This window comes from Corvus kubaryi, unplaced genomic scaffold (assembly GCF_017639235.1).
Source record: "Corvus kubaryi isolate FWS band 111438036 unplaced genomic scaffold, C.kubaryi_AGA036_p1.0 138, whole genome shotgun sequence".
NCBI lineage: Eukaryota > Metazoa > Chordata > Aves > Passeriformes > Corvidae > Corvus > Corvus kubaryi.
The window spans coordinates 257,647-275,909 of record NW_024580672.1 but is presented as its reverse complement, the minus strand read 5'-3'; the positions used below and the strand labels follow the sequence as shown (position 1 = coordinate 275,909).

The following is an 18,263-nucleotide window of genomic DNA, read 5'->3' as shown; positions in this document are numbered from 1 at the left end:
CCCATGGACTCTAAGAAAGACTGTCATAAGTGGGGAACAACTGTCCAAAGTGCACATATATGCAGGGTGTGAGCAGTTTGAAGTCTTACCACTATGGGTAAATAACTTTCTGATTCAAAAGGCTAATCAGACATTCTTTTTAGAGAAGCTGGAGTGGGGCATCTCCAGAAAGCATTGCTTTCTGACCTTTAAAGCTGTTACCTCCAGGGCAGAGTGAAGCAGGATATGTGCCTCACTATTGACTGTGACATTTCTGTCCTAAAAATAGATCACTACAATCCCTTTCTGGTTCAGACCAGCACCCTCTGTTGGGTATACGATATTCACACAGGTCTCAGTTTTTACAGGGTTTTAGTAGGTGATATCCAGATGGAATTAATGCCTCAAATTGGGAAAACGAGGTGAAAAAAGAGGAAGGAAAGTACCTCATTGTGCTTATGTTTGCTACAGTACAGAAAATGTTTCCTGTGGAAATCTACAGCTTAATCTGAGTCTGCCGAGATCAGAGATGACTAATCCAATTAGTGGATCCTTCAGCAGTGGCTGCACAAATCTATGTAAACCAGGGGATCTTTTCTATCTCCTTGATTTACGTAGTTAAGAGTTATTATATTCTTAACTACAAGCATATGGGTGTACTCTGGACCATAAAAAATGCTTTATCTTTTATACTCAAGTCAAACGGTTGATTATATTTTTATTTTTGAGCATGTTTTGTCTATATGCAGAAATCAAGCATTTTTATGAATACATTCAATTTCTTGCTAGTTTTGATGACTGTAAAAGGCAGTAAATGTGAATTTACAGTGGACTGGTTGAAAACTGGTAAGGAAAATAAAAAATTGCATAATGCATTTATTTATTTTCCAGCCAACACTGTCAGTCATCCAAGGCCAAACATCCAAGGCAAAACAAATGTACCAAGCCTGTTTAGCCAAATGCATGCTGACCTTCATATAGTTGAGTTGGTCGTTTGATACCAGTATAAAATGGTAACATATGGGAGTTACTGATCGTGGGAATACTAAGAATTAATTTTTACAACAGAAAAAACTTTTTCAGTGGGACATTGAGCTTGAGTAAGCTGACACGTTTAGATGAAGTTCAAGTTTCCTCTAACTAAATCTGTTTGGCTACCTACATCTCAGTCAAATCACAGACCAAGTCATTTTAGGTCTGGATAAGTCTTTTCAGTGTTTTCAAGAAGACCACATGAGCTTTGGATGTTTGGGAAGACCCCTCAGTCTCACATGCACAGGACCTCACATGCCCTTTCAACTGCAGCCCAAAGAGCTGTGTGAGATCCCCTTCAAACTTCTAAGACAACACAGTGGAAGCAGAAACTGGAACATTGCAGTTCCTTGGGGAAGATGCAGATGTCATAGGGGAATAGTCATTTGTGTAGCTCGGGCAGGTAAACACAAGCGCTCCTGTTAATCCATCAGTCACCTGCACAGAGGAGACTTTCAGTTGAAGATCTGTTTGAGTGAACTGTGGGACCAGCCTTCTGTGTCTGCTTGTCATCTTGAAGAACTGCTTGCTCTTCTTTCAGGGTTGGGGAGAAGGGACAAGAAATCACTGTGTTACAGAGAAGATAGGCTCATCCCTTCTAACCCACCTACTGCTTCTACCCTGCTGAACTTTTAGTGCTACGAGGAAGTCATTGTAAGTCTGTAACTTCTGAGCTGATGAAACACATTCTTCACATTAATAAGGAGTTTCCCACAACAAATAGCAATGGGAACTTTTGGGTTCTTCATTGGAAAGAATGGTACTAATTGTTTTGCCATAATAAAGTGGCTAATAGGAACTTCTTCCCCACATCCCCCTTTTTTTCAGGTCAGTGTGGCACATTCCAATTTGTGTTTGCTTCGAAGCACAGGAGGAATCTCACATGGAGGGGGAGGGTTGTTTTATCATGCTCAGGCGCGCCACCAGTAAGCCTTTTACTTTCTTCATATACCCCAGTTTCGGGGTAGTTGGGAGGATTCTGGATTTCCCCCCACATGCTGTAAAAATGCAGCATTCTTTGTTTTTCCATCACAAATGAACTGAAACCCGTAATCTCTGTACTGAGCAGAAGTGATTAAAATAGTGTGGAACAGATGGTTTAAATGCTGCCAAAGATTGAATCTTTTGCTATTTTGTTTCTTGAAACAACTACATTAATTCCTGAGTCAGCTTTGAGGGTACCATCATAACTCATCTGAGATGAGAGAGCATGCTTGTTTCTCTGTCTTTGACTGCTAATTAATAGCAACTAATTAATTTAATTTTTTTTTAATTTAAAAAGTCATACTAAAAGCTGAGCTAAAATATCATTTTCATGCAGGACAAAAATGGAAGTTTTCCGTGGAGCTTTTAACAATATTTTTTTCTTGGAAATTTTGCTGCTTGTGTTAGGATTCGTTCTGTGGAGGGGAAAACCATGTTCCAGTTCTACTGGAATGAAGACACTGCAGTACTTTGAAATGGTATTTGGTTTTGGTACTCGGTGTGTGAGTTTGGTGATCTTTACACACTGATTTGTACACAGAAATTTCCAGACAGTCTTGTGATCCAGAAACCCCTCATAAAGCTGTCAGTGTCAGGTGTGCTTTCCCTGCTGTTCCAGATGAACAGATACCTTCTACTGAAGGCTGAAGACCAGGGGACTTGGAAACAGCAGAGTTGTGTCCTTCCCCAATGCATGTTGTGAAACAGCATCTTCAGCATCTTCCTCTTTTGAGCTGCCTTTTTTTTCATAAAGCCATAGTCTTTAGCTTAAATCAAAGAAAGATTTTTTTACTGTCAAGACAAAGCATGTCAGCTATATGAGTGAGTGTGTGATGGCACAACACACCATACTGGCCTCTTCCAAGTCTTTCACTTCTGCCATGGAGCTACTCCAGCAGGTTTATGGGTTGAAAATTATGACAAGGTCTTTTGATATTCCTAAATAGCAGTGGTTTACTAATGCTACTTAGAGTGATTTTTACATAGCACTTCTCTGCTCTCGGGTCTGGCATCCATTTGAGGAAGATTTTTAGGGATTGATTTTATCAAGTTAGAGAAATACTTATTGATCACATAATTTTTGTGAAACCTTGTGATTTTCCTCTTGTTTTATAAACTGTGTATGAGGTGAGCCATTACCATTTTGTTGTCTTGATCTTAATTAAATTTAAACTTTTTGATCAGTAACCTTCCTACCAAAGTAACATTTATTTTTACATATTTGATAAAGTGCAAAATCCCAATGCTCTAATTTAGATAGAATGCTATCTGTGTGCAGTACAATAGTAAATGATTTCTAGAAAGGGGGTAACAAAACCAAGCTGAATTAGTATTTTTATTTAAGCATGTTTTTAATTTTGTTAAGGTTTGCAGTTTTGAATTAGAATATCAGAAATGTAGTAACTGACTGTATGATGTCTGTATTTCTGTAGATGATGCTCTGTTTAAGCAAAGCGGTTTTGAAAAATTGAAGTCTTGGTTAATGTTTGCTGAAACTGAATTTCATGGCTACCTCCACTCACACTGATAGAAACTGATCTATTTTCCCCCGTCATTTTTTCCCAGTGTATCATCTCCCCAAGTAGAAAACCTTGGCTGGATGTTCTTTTTTATCCAGGCTCTTCTGAGAAGAACCTGGCTTCTGAAAGATGTAACCAGAAGTCAGGAGGCAGCCAGTTGCTCAGGTCTGGGGGTCATCACCAGCAATGCCAGTGCAAGCTGGAGACTTGGATTCTGGGGAGTCTGTCCCCTGGCTCTTCTTGCTGGAAGACTTTTGCTGTTGTATATGCTGCAGATGTAGTTGCTAAACCTGAGTTGATTCAGTACACCTGAGGCCCACTAGAACTGAGTAATGCTTTACATTTTAAATATTTGCTCTGTTTTGCTTTGTTTCCCTAAGGGTTTAAAGGCTTGATACTAAATTGGCGGGGTTTTCCCTGATATTTTTCCTTCAAGGAATGCAATATCTCTTGTTGGTCAAACCTTGGTTAATGGACTTTATATCTCCTCTGTTACCAATTATTTTCTAAGGCACAGGAAGGCAAGTGAGAGGAGAGGAAGGATTTTGAAGGTTCTCTATTGAAACTTCTAGTTTTGTTTATTTTTAAAATTCTCCTAAATACTCATACTAGGAAGTGACATAATTGCATAGACTTTTAATTTCCTCAAGGCTCTGTGTGGTCTTCATCCACCATCTCAGATGTTGGCTACAGATGTTTAAAATCACTTCCTCCCAATTAAACATCTGCTCCAAAGTGACACAGTATAAGACCACAGATGTCTGAAAGGCCAATGTATGCACCAACAGTTTTTGTTAGTAGCTATGATGGAAACGTTTTCCCTTGCCTCTGCTTTTAATGCATAGACAGTGAGAAATCGCTCTGCTTATTGAACTCCATGTGGGAGAGCGGGTGCTGGTTTTAAGTACACATTTAAAAATGCCCTGCATCTTCTGTGTAAGTCTTTTGGACATCTCTTCTTCAAGGTTGTCACTTGCTCTACTATCTAGAGGTTATTTGCTGTCCACTTGAGGTCTTTTTAGATGAAAAGTAGTGATGTGAGCTGATACAGTGACTTTACTATTTAATTAGAGGGAATATTTTAAAAATTATTTTAATATTATAAAAACCTCTCTTTTATTTTTAAAACTTCATGCAGTATGTACATTGTACCAATTGAGGATTAATGTAGCCAGTCTCATTCTTTGATCAATGCCTAGCAGTCTTTGCCTGGACTGGCCGCAGGGTAGATGTATGCAAGAGAAAAAGTGACTGTGAATAAAGGGTAATAACAGTACTGTAATTGGGAGAGGAATGGAGAAAACAATAGATTTTTTTAAAATCGGTTTTCAGGGGTAGAATATTGAATATTGATGACATTAGGTAAAGGTAACAAAAGATTAAAAGAAATTAATTTCAGAAGATGTCAGAGAAAAATAATGGGTTTGTGCCATGGGGAAAAAACCAATAAAAAGGAACCAGTGGCAAAAATAAAACCTTTGCTGATAGAAATTCAGTAATTGAAGTCTAAATTAAAACTTCTATGGAAAATGAACTTAAAATATGTACAAGAGTTTGTGTGTGTGTTTTTGATGTACTATGGTGTTAGTAGCATTTTGTAGGTTGTTACTTCTTTTGTTACATCTTAATCTGCAGACGTGCAAGTGGCTGGTGAAAGAATTATGTGCTTTGCTGTATCAGTGCTGTGAAGTAGACATTTTAAGGATTTTTTTTTGGAGGGGGGAGGGGGGCAGTGGAAGAAAGCACTAAGTGAGAAACATTCCAAGTTACACATATGGGATAATGTTTCAGGGACGCAGCCTACTGGCTAAGCATTAAACGACAAATGTGAAGTGAAACACTTTCAAAAAATGTAACATTTGTCAAAGCAGAATCCCTAAGCATGAAATTCTCCAGGTTCAAGATGCCGACTTTGGCGATGTAGGCATGTGAGCTGAGTTGTGACCTGTGTGATCATGGTGTGTGTGCTGCTGAACAGCTCCTGATGGTAACAAGATAACCCAGGCCTTATCACAACCCACTCCATAGCAAAAGGCTGCTTAGCCAAGTGAACAGAGTTTGAAACTCAGTTGTTACAGTCACGTCCTTCATTATAATGATACGTGGTTTTAAAAGAAAGAAGTATATCCCTCCTAGCCTTCTTAAATTTGTAATGCTACGTTCTTAAACAAGTTATTGAAAAACTTAGTTCTTGCCTTAAGCTGTTTATTAGCGAACTAAATGTTTGTTACACCAAATACTGGCTGTAGTCAATGTACTCCCTGTCCTAAGGAGGTGACATTGTCTGCTGCAGTCACCAAAGTGCAGAATTTTCAAAGGATGTAATCTGTGGTTTTTCTGGTGCCCTGATGCAGCGCTGCTTGGTTGCAGTGTTGGTGTTACTCACTGGTGCTCTCATAGGTCCCATATGAGATCAGTACCATTTGTGCTAAGAAACTCTGCACGTATTTTGAAGGTCCCTCCTATGAATAACTTTTACTGAGCTAGACAGGAAAGAGAGTAAAGGAAGGCAAGGTTTGGAGAAGAGGTGGGAACTGAGTTAGCCCTGTCAGAGAACTGGGAACTGCTGTCTTGAGTCTCCCAACTGCCTTTGTCATGCCATTGTTTTTCTTCTAGTGCCTTTTTTGAGAGAGAAGATGAAGAATTTACAGAGTTTACAGTCATGAAGCTTTGTCCCGGATTTGACATTGTATTCTTAAAAATGAGGAACCTCCTGTGGAAATGGACAATGTTAACTCAGTTACAAGAGCTTTTAGATTAATTACAATTTGCCACTGTGAGGTCTTTTCTGAGAGCAGTCAGAAACCCAATTTAACCAATCATCTCAGTTTAAGGATCGTGTTTTTATGACACTGTTTAGGGCAGTGCAGTCAGTGACAGAAGGGAGCCACTCTTGTCACAAGGGACTGAGTGCTCTGTATCAGTACCCCTCAGTGCCCCTCAGAGCACGGTGACCTCCTCACCTTCTGCCTATGGGATATACCAACAGTCCTCGTCACTTATCTATTCCCTGAAGTGAGGATAGCAGGCAAGTAGTGGATTTGCTGTTAAGCACTGGTGTAATCGATTGCATTAATGTGTTGAATTCCTCCCAAACAGGGCTCAAGTGGCGACACAGCGACTTCTTTCCTTTTTCACCTCTCTGTTTACTGTCTTTGTAAATAAAACAAATTGTATTTGGAGCTGGGTGCTACTTCTATTTTGTAAGATGCTGGGCAAAAATGCCTTCTTTTCTATGTCTCTTCTTTTCATTTACCAATGCAGAAAGGAAAATGTACCAGGTTGCGTGGGAGAATTTGGTCTAATTTGGAGGAATCCCCAGTGTGACTGCCTCCCCAAAGCACACCTCAGTCTTGAAAGTAGTTCCTTCTCCTTGCTGCTGCCTCCCAGAAGGCAGCAACAGAGGTGGCTGCTCCCCCTGTCTTGGTTGCTTCTCCCAAGGGCACCACTTGCTCCTCTGGTAGTTAATGCAGGAGTTAAAAGAATGCATGGATTTTCCTTCAGATTTACAATCCGTGTTTGAGTTTACTTGCTAGCTTGCATTGCAGTTGGTTGACACAGTCATCTTCAGTAACATTAACCACAGTACAGAAATGTTGTTTTCCCACAGATTTTTTCTTACCTTTGTATTCCTCTGCCTGCAGGATGAGCACCCTGAAAGAGCATTGTTGCTTAAATATCAGCTTTTTAATCTGATGTAATTATTTAGAGAATGTTTTCATGTTTTTGACGAAATAAGATATCTCAGTCAATACTTTGTCTGAAAGCAATATAAATATTTTATCAGAATCAAGTAAATCGTGTTACACATTTTAGTAGGTTTAAGGTTGTTACATGCCTTCCTGTGGCATTCTATAGGGATTCAGGCCTTTTTTTTTAATTGATGAATGCCTATGAATTATTTTTGCTGTTATATAAAGCGGTGTCAAAGTCTTAAGAATTTAGGTGTACTTTTAAAGCTAAAAGTTAACAAGTAGTACTGACATTTCTGTTATGACGATATTCTAATCCTCCTTGTGTCTCTGGGCAGTAGTATAACTCCAGTGATTAGTAATAAGAAAATTAATTACATTGGACCCATACATCTTCAGTTTAGTTCCTCTCTCCCTGGTGATATTTAAGACAAGTCAAAATGTTGATTTGATCAATGGTTTGTTTTTCGTTATTTCTCATCATAAATTGACAGAATTTGCATGCTTATTCCCAGAATATAGAAACTACTTGCATGGGTCTGCTGCTTTTGCTTTTAAATCACTCCAAATTTAAAGACATGTAGGTTTTTTTCCTGATTGTTCTGTTACTTTATTTTGGAAATAGTATTCAGTAATGAAAATTAAGTTGCAACAGAAAAAAACCCAAACCAAAAATGTGTGTGTATGTGTATTTTTTTTTCATCCTGAGGCCAGTGGAGAGAGTACAGCTCAATAGGCATGCACTGGGTTAGAAGTGTTATCGTATATGACATTCCCTGGAAGCCGATAAAAAAATTGAAGCAAGAGTAACCGCCTACACCCATGTACACTACTTCCTAAAATCTTTTCTGTAGAGGAATTGCTACCAAAAATGAAGCGAATCCTGGTTGTTTTCATAGAGAATCCAAGAAAAAGTCTGTTTTCCTCATGTGGAAAAATAAAATTGTGCTGTAGACTTGAAATAGTTTGCTTATAGTGTAGCAGGAGATGGTTTGCAGTCAGTGGCATGTATCTGAAAGGGGACTAGGAGTACACAAGTGACATATCGAGGGTTATTGAGAAACTAGGGTTATCTCTCTCCCATCTGCCCCCTTGCACCAGTGTAAAAACAAAGTGACAAACTGATTTTATCTTTGTCTCTGTCTTTCTCCTCCTTAGTCCCAGCAGCATGACAAGATTTCCAAGAGAGTTAAAAGGCATATAAGTCTTCTCAGCTTGCTGAAATAGTTATTTCTCTCTACTAAATGATGAAGCTGTTAAGGAGTGGTATTGAAAGTTACTCATTAACTTCTTTGCTCTGGTTTTGTAAAGCTGACTTCCATTTCCTCCTCTCTGATTTTGATACAGGAGTTTATGGCAGACCCCTATGATTCTGATCTATCGAAGTGAGGAGACTTAATCACTAAACTTAGCTCTTTCAGTAGAGATAAGAGCTACTATTAAATCCCAGAAAGATATAGCAGATGAGAGTGCAGATAGTACTACAATATAAACCCTAATTTTGTCAGGGCTATAAATATTAAAATCATAGGCCTTCACCCAGAAGAATGTCTTCAAAGAGGTAAAGGTGATTCAAAGCAAGAGAAGGCAATTTGGAGAGGACATCATACTCATGAGAAAATAGAAATGGTTTTGATGAGATCTGAAGCACTGTAGAAGTTCTGTCTTTCCTTCTGGAAAGTCCCTGCCTCATGAAGGTTTGTCATTTCTAATACCTTGTCACAGAAATCATCTTTGACAAAAAGCAGAATCTTTTTTCTATTAATGTTGATTTCTGTAAATATGTCTAATATTGCCTTCCCCAAAGTAAAAGGAAATGTAACTTTTGTAACTTTATTTCCCTTAACTTCGATAAAAACAATTTGCTTTCACTCTACTAGCTTTTCTTTGTAGGTATGAAAGTATATTACAGCTCCTTTAAGAAAAAATTTCAACATGAATTATTTTAAGGCCCACACAGCATTTTTCAGACAGCAGGTCCTCCAGGCCAAGATAAGTGGCTTACAGACACTAAAGTTTGTTAAGCCTCACTTAAATAACCTGCCAGCACTTTTTAATTCAAAATGTTGATTAGAAAAGTGCAGTTATCAATAAATAGTTTGGAGAGTTGACATTGACTGTTTGGGCAAAAGTTAAAAGCTGTGGTAATGACCTGTGGTTTCTCAGTTCTTGGATCTGCTGAACTGAAAATATGTTAAAGATGCTTAACTTGTAGCAGCAGGAGATTTAGCACTTTTAGAAAATCAGAGCCAATTATGCCTTCTGAAGTTGAAGTATTCAAAATTTTCATTTTCTCATCTTCTCCAGATTGTACTCTCTCATTTAAGCTGGTCTCACTGCACCTGAACTTTCACTTCAGTTTTTGTAGTTAGAGGAGATACTTGAGTGTGTATTCTCGAAGTACTTTAAGTAATTAAAAGAAATTAAGTGATTAAAATAGAGTTGTCTGGTTAAGCTTCCAAAAAATATGTTCAACTGTAACATTTACTTAATAGTGGATTTAAATATGAAACAAAAAGTAAAACCACATTTATGGCCTAAGGAAACATGCAAATTTTTCCTGTTTTTACTTTGGAGGCTTCACTAAAAATAGCTCACTGTCAAACTTCCCATTCTAAAGCTTCTGCCTTGAAATATTTAATCCTTAACACTCAGTCTTTTGAGTGGACAATCAGCCCACCAAAGTAACAGTGGACAGAGAGACTCAACTGATGCATATTAATTAAAAAGAGGATAGTTTCTGTCAGTCACGGTGGAAGAATTCTAGACTTGAGTAAAACTGTTTCAAAGCCTCTCTTGGGACAAGATTCTGTTCTGGTGCCTGCACATCGTAAAAGCACAACTTTTGTGAAACTCTCCATGTGATGTTGCAGGAGAGAAATAAGAAACAGTGTTAAATACCGTTGGATATTTTCCAGATTATGGAAATGTATATTCTCATTGCTATGCTATTGCTGCATATTGTATCAGAATGTAAATTATTTAACAGATGGATGTAGTTATTAGAAGATCTTGAAGTGTGAACATTCCAAGGTGTAGACTTGCTCTTAGTCTCAAAGTAGGCTAGATCTATGCTTGAAATCCTCTAGTAAAATAGGAAATGTTTATATGCATGCCAGAAGCCCTCTTTTGGTGATATCACATAAACCCTCAACTGTAAATTTAATTTCAGTGAGAGCCCAATAAGGGCAGTATAAGACATAGCCTCTTGCCAGTGTGAACCGTGTCTGTGCTTGGTAGGAGCTGACAGCAGGGCTGTCTTCTGTGGCTATACTGCTAAATATTTCTCAGGCCTAGAAGACTTCCAGCATCCTTTAAAGAAATACATGGACTGCTTTAAACAGAAATATACAGAAAATGGTAAAAAGAAAAATAAAAAATGTGAGTGTAGCTATTTGGTAGGAATGTGCCAGATACTTATTGATGATCTCAAAGTGAGTGATACTTTGTGTGGTAATATGTTTTGGTAATTTCATGTTCTACTGTTCTCAGCTTATTTAACTCACAAGCTACGATGCTTTAAAATGAATCACAGTTTAAGAAGGATTGAATGCTCTTAATGGAATCCCTCTATATCCATGTGTAGGTATACAGTTATTTATCATGCATGCCCTTGTATTTTGTCCTTAACTATTGTATTTTCATTATTTTATTTGAGAAGATGTAATTATGCCATCTATATAAGAAGGAAAGGCCTTCTTAAACCTAAGTAATAGGTAGTAAAGGGTTAAAAATCTAAGGTCCTATTAATGTAGAGAAATGCTGACACAAGTTCTTCAGTCCTTTTCCTGACAGAACACCCATCTTTAATTTGCTCCTCTCTTTACCCATATAACATTGTACATCTGTCCTTGAAAACAGCTCTTGCAGCGTGAGCGTAGCCAGTGGAGTCAATTTAGCAAAGGTTGCTGTCTGTGTCCTAGCAATGCAGGCAGACAGCCTGGAGCTACGACTTATAATCAGCTGAACAGGTATATGAATAATTACTAAAGATAGAAACCTGTGTTACTTGCTGGGTTTAATGCTGTTCTCATAAATTGTTACAGAATCACCCCCCTCTAGCTCCTCCTCCTAGTAATAACCTGTCAAAATGAGTATTTTTCTCAGATTGTAAGTAATCTAGTAGATTTGGGAACTTTTTAGTTTTAAGATTCTTGCTAGTATTTAAGCATACCAATACTGCCTGAGAGTCCTTTATCTCCGCTTTGATACTTGGAGGCATTGAAGTGTTTGGAGTTGAGTAAGACCTGAGTTTGCCAGTTTCTGAAAACAAAAACTGATGTTAAGCTGTTGTTTCTCTTAAAATGATTGTCTACTAAGAGGTTTCTTTAATGACTCTGAGCAAAGCCACTTTCTTTTCAGACCATTCCATTTTTCTGCAGTCACTGTATGTTTGATTATCAAAATAGAGAAAACTATAAAGAATGCTTGTCTTCCTCTAGTTCTATCCTGTTGCTAATGCAGTAAGTGGGAAAAATTAAGGGATGCTCTTAGAAATTGATTAGAGTATGAGGGGAAGAGTGACAGTGACTGCATTTGGTCTTCACCAAGAGCATTTTTCCTTATTAGGCTACTTTGCAAGCTAAACTGTACTTTATCTCATAGTCTGCTAAAAATAACTCTGTATGGCTTTCTGGCAGATTGATATAAAAAGTGTATGATAATGGTACATGGGGTTGTTTAAATACAAAGCTAGAAGCATGAGCTGGCCTCCAAATGATGAATGTCTTTGTATTCCAGAATGGAAGCTTTCCAAGACAGTGATGCATAGCCACCAATTTGTAACTTTTAATTTGTAATTTTGGACTTTTATCTATTTGATTATTTATATAACCCTCATATGTTTGATATGGCATCATTAAACATCTGAATGCACTTTCTACACTGTGGTTTTCTACACTCTACAACTGATTTGAATAAATTGACATTCAGTGTTGTTTTCATAGACTTTTTAAATAAACCCCCCCCCAACCGCTGCACCTAAACGTTCTCATTTTAATGCTCTCACAGTTCACTCATAGCACAGAAAAAAAGTTCTGTCATGAACTTTCCTATGTGTAGAATGTAAATACTGAAGGTAATGAAGGACATATCTTCTCTTTACATCTTTTCTTACTGCATTTATGTCCCACTTAAGATGTTTGTATCACATATTCCTTCTCATAACTGATACCTTCCATATATTAGTGGGTTGTTTTTAAAAACTAATAATGAAAAGGATATAAACAAATAGCCTAGGTTTCCTCTCAAACCCGTTTTTGGATCAGAGGCAGCCCTGTGAAATGGGACCAAGAGGGGTCCCCATGCAGAGGGGACAATGACTCAAATTGAGCCAGAAAACCAGAGCAGCAGCTGCTCACACAGCTGTGATGGGGCTGGGGTAAGGAGAAGTGTCAACTGGATATGAAGGCCTAGAAGGAAAAGATAAAGGAAAATAGTCACTGGAAAATAGTCATTCATGGAGGGCTTATTCTTCTGAGATCTTAATGAGGAATATTCATACAATTTATATTTCTGAAAAATACTGTGAAGAGTCAAAACGGCTCAGACTGGATTTTCAATGCCAAGAAGTGTCCAGGAGCCCCAGCAGGGCTTCTACTTTCCAAGTTTCAGTTTCATTTACTCTTTTGCACCCCATTAGTTCTACATAGCCTCACAAGCTGCTGTTCTAATAGTTTTCTATCTTCTTTCAGTGAGACCTGATTAAGTTGCTGTCTTCAGGGCTGCCTCCCTATCCCCTTGAACAGTTAATCAGGGAGAGAGAAAGCTTAGCTGTAATTAACTCATAGCTTGCCAGAGGTGGGGCTTCTGCTATATGCTCAATAAAACCAAATATTTTCAGGGAGAATATATTCTTAACCATCTTGAAAAGCAGCAGAAAAAATGTTTTATTGAAGTGTATACTGAAACTTTCTTAGAGAGGTAGGAGTCCTCATGGCATTTGAAAGTCTTGCTTTGTTGTAACAAAGTTCTAGTACTTTGCAGAACATATGAATGCTGAAAGATTTGTTTGAAATCTAAAGAATGGTTCATCAGATATTTCCCCAAAGTGGTAGAAGGCTAAAAATGTCTAAACTGTATGAGGACAATCAAGCAGTTTGCAAGATGTGGTATAGAAATATTTAATCAAAACTTAGTGAAAAATATGGATGTTTTAGAAATCCACTTGATCATGCTGAAAAAATGGATGTTGAATGCAAAGAACTTCAGTTAATTTTGATTTCTTTCTGATTTGCTAGAAGAGATATCATGAACTCTAGCCCAGGTACCAAAAGAGGCACAGAAAACCATTTATGCCATGTTCCAGTTTACCAAGGAGTTCCACTAGAAGCTTCTAAAAGTTGGAAAAACAATGAAGCTCCCATGTCCTGAAAAGCAGCTTGTAAAACATACATCAGTATTTGTAGCAAAATAGAGATATTAAAACAAGGGCAGAGCATCACAGGTGAGGTTTGTTGCATCTGTCTTTAAAATTGCCTGAAGAACAAGTCGGGGGGAGGGGGGAGCAGCTGCAGTGGCTCTGCTGCAGGTGAAATAGTGCTGGGAACAACTCTGAGCTGATGCCATCAGTACTGTGATACCTTAGGTCTGTAAAGCCTCTCTTCTGACTGCCATGCTACCTCACAGATGTGATTTTTTTCCTTGGTATTCTTCCTTTGTTCTTTATTTCTGCATGCTTTGGTTACTTTTGCTTCTCAGTTTTCTGTGAAAGTATAGCTGGGAAGAGAACCAAAGATACAAACATAAGGAATGGCTTCACTCTATAGTTCTGAGTGGTTTTTTTGCATTGTAATTTTGTAGATCATCTTGGTTTTATGCACATGGCAAAGACATTTAATCAAAAGAAAGAATGAAGGAAATAGATACTAGAAAATTGCAACATTATTAGATGGACTTAAGATAGATCTCCTTTTCCAAATATTTTGGCAATTGACAGAGGTGTTTGAAGGTCTAGCCTGAGTCTCTGCAGAGGCTTGAAGGAGTATTGTTTTGTAATGGGGTAACAAGAACGTGACCGTTTCCACGGTCTTGAAAGTTAAATAGGGCATAAGTCTCTTTCAGAAGATTTTGAGTGTTTTGGTCCAATTGCTGTGTGCATCCAAAACAGCGTTTGGTGTTTCCAGGTGTGGAGTTCAGATCAGAGGGTTCATCAAAACATTTCCTTACCAAGGGCTACAAGCAAACAGCAGTCATGGGCAGGCAGAAAAAAAAGGAGATGCTGTGTTATTACATTTTGTAACTTCCCTACCTTTGTTTTATAAAGCCTAATGCAGAAGGTGATCAAAGGGTATGTACCTTAGTCATAGAATTCTCTGCAGTGTAGCAATCCCTTACTTAAACAGGATAGGACTTAATCATGTGAAAGGGTCTTTTTTAAAATTTCCTTTTAAATACTGGGTTTTCCTTTCACACCTCTTTTTGGAATGAGTTTATTTGATTATGTAAAAATGGGTTATGCATGAAAGACACTTGATGCAGAGTCAAAGGATTTTAATTTTTATTTTTTCAAGTACAAGGTTGGTTTTTTACTGGGATGCAGCCCTTAGATTTATAACAGCTTCAACTGACTCAACCTACTGTGAAACATTAGGAAAAATCGACAAGGCCACTGATCCGTGTATTCTGTGTATTTCAACTATGTGATTGTAAGCCTTTTAAAGAGTTTTTTGAATCCTTTGAATCAATAATAAAATATATACATATCCAGGGAACTAATTCTTGGGCAAATAATCTGCTCTAGACAAATACTGTAAGGGACTACCCTGCTGTGTTCAGCAGTGCAGCAAAACTTGAATGAATAAAGATTGGTCCCTGAGATAAACCTTTAAATCTTTGGTCATAGAAAATTTGCATTGCTAAAGGATTTTATGATGACTCAGTGGGCAGTAACTACTATTACAGCTACTTGAAGAGATTTTCCTTACCCATTTATGTTTTCTTTCTCTGAGCAACTTGTCTGCTCTTTTCTCAGCATACCTCTAACAATATTACAGTAGAACATGATGCTGTTCCTCCTTCTACAGTCTACTTGATACTGGAGTATCCAAATGAGTGATTTGATCTCCACCCCCTGCAGCCTCTCCTTCTTTTGCTGTTGATGGTTTGCATCTTTATTACAGGTGTTGATCTATTTGATTAATTGTTTGCAATATCACCAAAGAGGGGCAAGGCAGGAGAGAAGTGAGAATTATGCCCAATGGCTACCTCACTTGAAGTAGTTGAAGATAAGCATCATGCCATTTATGTTGAGCAGTCAAAGGCACCTGAACATATGAATGTGTTCACATCATTATCTTGTTCACCACAAAAAATCGGTGTTCCATGGGCATGTCTGTTGCATCATCGCAACTTAAGGACAGGCTTCTGACTTCTTAAAACTCCACTCCTTCAGAGAGGTGTCTTGGCATGGAGAGAAAAGAGCAGTACCATAAGAACGTGGTTTGCTTCTGTGCCAAATGGTGGCTGACAGGATTGAGATTTGGAAAGTTTCTGTTGGTAATACTGTTTCTCATTGACAGTGTATGTTAAACAGACAAACATTGTCTCCTTTTTGAGATAAATGGGATTTCTCTGAAAATCTTCCAGCTCTTCTCCTTAATCAGCTAGAGGTGGTCCAAATAAGTGTCTCCTCTTTCCCCCCTGTAGAACTCAAAGATGTCCTGACCCCTGTCTCCCCTCCCCTGTGGGGCTGAGCTGGGACAACAGCCAGCAGCAGGCACACCCCCAGACACTGGGATCCCTGAGGCCTCAACAGAGCCACACAAAGCACGGCCAAAGAGTCTGCTCTCCCACCCCTGCATATAAAAGGTGCCTCCCAGTATGGACCTGCTTCTCCCAGCAGTACGTGTCTTCAGTGAGTTGTGTTAATAGTTATCACTGCCTGAGATAACCTTCCTTGTGATGTAATTTGACACACTGCTGTCAGAGGGGTTTAAACATATAATCTTTAAAAATGATTGGGAATTTGCCCTAGAGAAAAAACGGTTATGATTAATTTCTACAAATGATAAACCACTCCTTCTTCAAAATACTGCATGCTATGAAGTGTGATTTGATCCATTTAACTACAGAGCCTGATGCTTCTGACAACTGTGACTCAAATGTCTTCACAGAAAGTGATATTTCAAGTGGCAGGGTGGGATTAGAAACCTGCTGAAGATTTGTCAAAGGAGAAGTAAGTACATAATTTTTAGATAAGTGATTTGTCTACTCTAAACTACTTCCTCTGAAAAGACAGGCAGATTTAAAAGAGAAACTTACACTATTACACTAGAAAGAGCAATTTAATTGCAAAGAGATACTACTTACGATGGTAGGTAGAGAGAAAAACTAAAGGATCCTGGGGAATGTGTTTTCTATACAGAAAAAATAAAATTACTTTTCACCCTCAGAAAATAACTTAATTGAGGCTTGTATGAGGAAGGAGCCAGTCTCAATATCTTCACAACCACCTGATATGTTCTTGTTGCTGCTTTTTGTGTTTTTTCAAAATAAAAAAACCACCATGATAGTTTATGAACTGTGAAATTTCTGTAAATGCAGTAAAACCTGAAACAAGCACAGAAATATTCATTCTGTGTCTGTCAAGAATTCATGTAGCATTAGAGCAATTATCAATTTCATTCACATCCACCAAGTCTAAACTCAGTGCAGTTCCATTGACAGGGCAATTTGGTCCTTGTTTTAGATTACTGACATACTTCTCATTGCTTTGACAGTCCCCTAAAACTTGTGCTTCTTACTATCTATTCTGCCAATCTAGCTGTTTAATTTACACCTCCTTAAAGCATCTGTCTACTCTGAAAGGCAGTGAAAAAACTGTATAAGGTTATGTATTTTTCTCCCATATGACTGAATCTCAAATTTGACCAACTGCAATGGAAACTACATTTTGTGTAAGAATTTGTTCTAGCAGCCCCGTGGGTCCACCTGCATCTATGAGGACCTAGCGGAAGGCTTACTGAGGCTGTAGGGACTGTCCACTATGGATGCTGGCCCAGCACTGAGTCCTGGACCACCTGTAGCAGCTGTGTTGTTATGAAGTGTTCCCTCAGCCACACTTGTGCAGCTCTGAGATTGCACAAAGTGTGGAGGATTTGGTTTGCAGTTCTGCTTGGTCTGATGGCTGTGGAGAGAAAGCAATAACCCTGTCTAACAGGCTGACCTTGAAATCCTGCGTCAGGAATGGAAGTTAAGTGAGAGCACACATAACTCTTACCTGTTTGTAATGGATTCCCTGGGGAAAAAAAAAAAAAAAAAGGAACATGAAATCTGACAATGCTTTTTTGTGGAATCATTTTTCAGAGAAGAGCTGCTCTTTGATGTCTATGATAGTTTGCTGCTCCGATCTGTCATGTTGCCGACTCTCTGCTAAGGTGTTTGGAAAGCACAGTTAAGTCACTTTAAGCATGGTAAGGGAAGCTGGGGCCATTTTTTCACTGAAAGGAATTTTGTAGTAGAGACAGTATTAGTTTCATATTATTATTTGTATTTTGTTTGTTTTGGTTTGTTTGTTTCTCGCTGGAACTTGCCGGCTGCTTCACTTCGAGAGGGCCGAGTGCGCCTTTAAGAGGTGGAGGTGCCTTTGTGCAGGTTGTGCGGGGAAGGAAGTGTCTCTGCATCGCGGAGGGTGGCAGGAAAAGGCTGGTGCTCGGCTGGCCACAACTTAAACTGCCAGTTTTCCCTTTGAGAGGGAGCAAACAATTGTCACATTAGCTTCCTGGGGCTTGATTGTTTGTTGGTTTTGTTTTTTTGTTTTTCTTCCTTCGGCACTGTCAGCTGAAACGCTGACCACCACAGGCACAGCTGGACATGTGAAACTTGTTTAAAACTCTTCCATGGGCAGCCCTGAACTGGCAGTGGCGCGGGAACGGGTGATGTCTTGGGAGCAGTGTGCGGCCGGCAAAGGTGAAGACCTGAACTCGCAAAGACGCCCCAAGACACCTGTCCGGGCCAGGCTGTCCCGCAGGTGACAGCGGTTCCGGTGGCAGCCCGCAGCCCCCGGCCGCCTGCCTCAGTTTCCCCTGGCGGCGGAAGGACGGCGCCCGCCGCTCCG

General features: G+C 38.9%; 1 protein-coding gene across 7 annotated transcripts in view; it reads left to right on the top strand.

Annotated features, from left to right (window-relative positions):
- Nucleotides 1-18,263, top strand: part of ZMIZ1 (zinc finger MIZ-type containing 1) — a 294,507-nt gene that overhangs the window by 183,924 nt on the left and 92,320 nt on the right. The window lies entirely within an intron of this gene.